Below are 6,000 nucleotides of genomic sequence, written 5' to 3'. Positions count from 1 at the left end.
AATAGTCAAGCGACACAGCATCCTCCTCCCATCAATTCATACTGGTGCAAACCAGAGTAGTCTCCATCTCCAAACTGATCTTCAGAAGGCACTGTAGTCTTCTTTAAAGCCCATTCAGATGATGCACTAGTTGCAGCACTAAAGAGAGGAGTCATTAGCATTACCATCTATGGTGCCCTGGCCTGGAGACAGAATTTCCCCATCATCTTCAGAGTTTGGGGACCAGTCCCCTTCAGTCTCTCCCACTCCACTTCTATGCAGGCGGATGCTATTGCAAAATAGGGTATGGGCTCTTTAAGTATTGCTTATAGGACTTTTAAGGGGGTGAAGTCACTGGAGGAGAAGGCCCTGCCAGCCTGCTTAAGCCCTTAGATGAGGCTGGTCCCCAAATGGAACAGCATCTCCCTTAACCTAGCTGGTACTGGGAGACACCAGGTCCTGATTTGGCAAGGTCTTTGTAATCTATTATTGCCACTTCCCCTGGGACCCCAAGCCTCAGTAGAGTAGTTATATAATGCTGATGTTTTAATAGCGCAAGTTCAGCTAAAATGCAGTATATACATCAAGTGATCAATCAATCAATAAATGCCACCATCTTATCTGATTTCATACTGGTAGAATAGAGCATTTTGATTTTGTAGGGAATAACCTTACTCAAACTACTGTAATGCTAGAACACTAAAAATCTACTCTGCCTTAACCACAGAGCTCCCATTTGCACTCTATAAAGTCCAAAAGCCCTAGAACCAAGACTTGCCAAGAACTCAGCTGCCAATCTCTCTGCTTCTCAGGATCCCTCTTTTGAGTGTCGTGCTCATGGAAGTATATGTCTAAGAGTACATGCCAGTGCTGGAAAAAATAATAAAAGAGGTTTTTCATCCATTTTTCGCTCTCAAAGAAAGCAGCGGAACCATTTGTCTCTCTTCCTGCCCTCAGTGCTTGAATGGTGAATCATCGCTTGGTGAACAGCCTTTGTATTTTATCCTTCCAAATGATGTTAATGTTGCCTCCTCTGCACTCACAGCTTCAATAGCTCTATTGAACAGAACAAGCCACCGTTAATGGATAGGACTCTTATTGCTATTTGTGTACTTTCTATCTTGCATTTTGCAGCATGTATTCTTTGGCTTTCTGATGCTCTGACCTTTAGCTAATGCAACAAATTTCTAACCGGCGTTAATTCATACTTTTTAAGAGCCATCTCTCGTGGTGGCATGTGGGGAACAGACCTATGTCACGTGCATGGGTTACAGTTTTGTAGAACCACATAATATGTTTTGCTATGTAGCCATAAAACATTTAATGTTTGAAGCAAAACACAGGGAGGCAGTGCACAAAAACTGCTCTATAATTTTTAAAGCAAAATACATTGTTGTTGTTGTTGTTGTTGTTGTTGTCACTATTATTATGATTATGATTATTATTTTATTTTAATATATACTGCTCTATACCCAAGGGCTCCTGCCAACCTAGCAGTTCGAAAGCACGTCAAAATTATAACTCACAAATTAGAGGAGATGGATTTACAATTTAATATTGCGACAGGTGGTGGCACCTGTTCGCCGATAAACCTTGGCTTAACACCACCAACGGAACTTCCATCTTACTTAACTACCTTATCCGTGGTGACACACAGGTATGCCTTTATAAAGGCTAGATTCAATGTTTTCCCATCAAATGTGCTGGGTAACAGACTCTCCAACAGACAGATCTCACTCCTCTGTGACTGTAAAAGTGGATCTATAGAATCGTTATATCATATAATCTTCTGTTGTCCATTAGACTCGGCTGCACGGTCCAAGTTTCTGGCCCCATATTTATCGAGAATTGCTGATGGTCCTCAGGAAGCCCAAATAATATACTTATTAAACGACGAAGATACAAGTAGATCCCTTGCAGTCGCTAGATACCTGGTTAATGTTTTATTTCAAAAGAGGAGAAATGGATCACTGTATGACTCTGACAGCTTAGCTAAACTTAAGAACCATCAATAAGTGCCAGAACTAAGACGCATACCCCCCAAAATCTGATGGATCTGAATTGCGGTTTACATAGAGGGAGCTTATTGTGTATAGTGTTTTCTTAAGGTAAAGGTAAAGGTACCCCTGCCCAAACGGGCCAGTCTTGACAGACTCTGGGGTTTGTGCGCCCATCTCACATCTATTGGCCGGGGGCCAGCGCTGTCCGGGGACACTTCCGGGTCACGTGGCCAGCGTGACAACGCTGCTCTGGCGAGCCAGAGCCGCACACGGAACGCCGTTTACCTTCCCGCTGGTAAGCGGTACCTATTTATCTACTTGCCCCCGGGGGTGCTTTCGAACTGCTAGGTGGGCAGGCGCTGGGACCGAGCAGCGGGAGCGCACCCCGCCGCGGGGATTCGAACCGCCGACCTTTCGATCGGCAAGCCCTAGGCGTTGAGGCTTTAGCCCACAGCGCCACCCGCGTCCCAATAGTGTTTTCTTAACTGAAGTTAAATTGGTTCTTTATGGGTGTTTTAACTGGGAACTGTCTAAACTGTATTGTTTATGGATAAATTCTGATGTATCGTTTCGATATGGGCCAATGGCCGCAATAAATCTAAATCTGAAATCATTGTCGTTGTTGTTGTCGCTATTATTATGATTATGATTATTATTTTATTTGAATATATACTGCCCTATACCCAAGGGCTCCTGCCAACCTAGCAGTTCGAAAGCACGTCAAAGTGCAAGTAGATAAATAGGTACTGCTCCAGCGGGAAGGTAAATGGCGTTTCCGTGTGCTGCTCTGGTTCGCCAGAAGCGGCTTAGTCATGCTGGCCACATGACCTGGAAGCTGTACACTGGCTCCCTCGGCCAATAAAGCGAGATGAGCGCCGCAACCCCAGACTCAGCCACGACTGGGCCTAACAGTCAGGGGTCCCTTTACCTTTACCTTATACCCAAGTGTCTCAGGACGGTTCACAGAATAATATCAAGATCTAAAACCACAAAATACATAATAAAAGCAAAAACAACAACCTACATAAAAGCACACTTAAAAAGGGCATAGGATGTAAATCAGATCAACCAAAGGCCTGGTTGAAGAGGAACGTTTTTGCCTGGCACCTAAAGGTGTATAATGAAGGTGCCAGGCGAACTTCCTTGGGGAGAGCATTCCACACGTATGTTACAAACACTGTTTTAATAATAATAATAATTTTATTATTTGTACCCCGCCCATCCGGCTGGGTTTCCCCAGCCTCTCCCTAAGCCTCCCTGTTGCTAAACTTAGACTGTTGGGTTGCATTCCATGCTGTTTACCAGAAAGATGCCAGCGCATTAGTGCTGGCTCCACTCGCTTTGAGGGAAAGCATCCATTGATTGTCCATCCTTTTGACAGCTCTAATCACCTTCCTTAATTACCTTTCAAAAATCCCTTTTGCTCACAGATAGCTCTCAACCCACACAACCCACTTCTCAACTCTCCACATTTCTAGGGTAGATACAGATCTGCCAAATGTTTGGTGTCCTTCACAGTGAGAGATGCTGGAGTGAAGAGATCATGTAGTGGACAAGTGGGCTGGAGAGGATAACTTACAAAGATAGATTTATTTATTTTTTAAGTACTGCTTATGGGAACAATGAGTCAGTGTGGGATATGACAGCAGGCTACAAATATCTTATAGCATATTAGCATCCAAGAGCAGGAAGGATTATGCACTGAGCTAGACGGGGGTGTAAACAGGATGCATTTCAGGATATCATGCCTGCCTCAGAGTGAACTGCTATGAATTTAAATCCAGGGGTGCAACAGGAGTCTAGTACACAGAAATCTTATATGACAAAGATCTCTAACTAGATGTCAAATTCTTCGTCCAAACCTCTGCATTTGGTAGCCGGAAACTACAAACTGTGTCACCGAAATAAATTGTGCAAATGTTGTTTATTTCTAAGTTTTGTCCCAGTAGACAAACTTGGATTTTCTCCTTTTCCCCAAAGCTTTGGCTTTATCATTTCTTCCAAGGATTGGTACACTACAAATCAGGAAAGACAGGTTGTTGCGACTTAAGAACAGAGCTGGCCCAATGCATTTTGGCACCTGAGGCAAACCACAAAGGGGAGCCCTCCCCTTTTGCCAGGGAAGAAGGGGAAGCAAAGATCTACATCAGGAAAAAGCAAGGAATCAAATCATCCTTACCCAATGGTTGAACTGGAAATCAAAGGCCACCGCAGGGGGAAATGTACCCATTATGAATCCTGCAAGGCAAGTCCAGGAGACCCCAGAGGGCAGCCACCGCCATTTATTCTCTAGGAGTGGGGTGAGACCAGCAGCACTTCCTATTCACTGAGCGGATGCTGTGGAGGTGGAAGATCCGGCCTCCAAGGAGCGTGTGGTGACAGTAGGCAATGCATTCCTTGGAACTGCCACCCCTGTGGATCTTACCGCCTGAGGCAGTTGCCTTACCTTGCCTCATGGGCGAGCCAGCCCTGCTTAGGAACATTGCTTTTCCATCTGTTCAACCCACCTTCCTCCATTACCTTTTAAAGTCCCAAATACTCATAGCTCCCTCTGTTCAGCATCTCAGTGCAGTTATAAGTTTACCAAATATTCAGTAGCAGAGGAGCATAGCTGCAAGGGACTGGAGTCATCAGGATAGACTCTCCAACTATTGAAGCCCCCACTGCCCCCAACTACCCATTCTTTGGTTTCTACAATGTTAGCAGGCACCAACCATGTAGTTTCAGGGCTTTCTGGGCGGTCAGGAAAGTTACAGTCCGAAAGAAAGACATTCACAGGGTTCTGGAGTCATTAGATTTTGCAGTGCAATCACAGCAACACACATTTCAAGGCTGGTTTTAAGGCTGTAATAATTTCCAGCTGGATATATGGAAAAGGGAACAAAGCACAGATCTATAGTCTTGGGAATCTTCCTGCCTTCACTCTCAGCAGATGTGGTTGTTTCAACTGGCTGTTTTCGTGCTATTTTCTTGTTGAAATTGCTTGCTCCCTTCTTTCCTTGTGAAAGGATGTAAACTTTTCCTTCCAGCAAAGCCAGATGGATTGTGCACTCTGTTGGCTATAAACATTAAAACATTTTAAATCCTTCACTTTACCCAGGTAAACATTAGTTTGAATATGAGATAGCTCCTTCCCTCATGCCCTATTTATCTGCTTTGAACACCTGAAGAGGAGTTTTGTGCCGCTCAAAACCTTGCTTCCATCATTTGGAGCACTTGCTCTTATGACAAAGGTATTGTTTCCACTGCTGTGTTTTCCAAACGGGTCAAATGAGCTGAAATCCTGAGTGAGCAGACTGAAGGTAGAGGACCCATCTCAAGACAGAGAAGACAGCATGTTAACAAGTAAGGTGGATGAATTAGTGGGGGGGGGGAGAGCACCCCCTCCACACACACACACTGATTGGGCTTATGCAAAGTAATAGGCACCTGCCTTGGGCTGGGGGGAGGTTGGTTTGTAGCAACAGCTGGTAAGAGGCCTAAATATGATTAATTAATGCTGCAGGGGGGGAAATCACAGATGCAATTAAGATTTATGGTAGGGTGGGAAGATGCAGGACATAGGAGATGAGAGGAGGAGGCAGATTAGAGAGCTTAATAACTTTTCGTGCTAAAAGGTGTAAGCAGAAGGGCACCTGAAGCTAGTGGAAATTGAAGGACTTTGTGTGGGCGTTTGCAGGGATTAAAGAGAGGATGAAACCAATAGAAGAAAACATCTCACTCCAGTAATTGTAGGGATAGATGACAGATTGGCAGCTGCTTATAAAGGATCCTTGCTTACTTTCTTCGGAAGGGACCGTGGGTGATGTTGGAGGAGAAGCACATACACAGAGATCATCACCAAATCAGTTTTTGAAATATTCGTCAGGTGATGACACGACATGGACATTTTAATTATTGTGGAAATGAAAGGGAACCTGAATGTCACATAACATTCCCAAATAAAAGTAAAAGAAAGAGGGGGAGGCTCTCAGAATGAGCCTTATACAGGACCTGCCAGTTTCATGGCCTTTCCCAAGGT

This window comes from Podarcis vaucheri, assembly GCF_965113315.1.
Source record: "Podarcis vaucheri genome assembly, chromosome: 5".
NCBI classification, from domain to species: Eukaryota; Metazoa; Chordata; class Lepidosauria; order Squamata; family Lacertidae; genus Podarcis; species Podarcis vaucheri.
The sequence above is the reverse complement of the archived record's forward strand: the minus strand, read 5'-3'. Positions refer to the sequence as shown.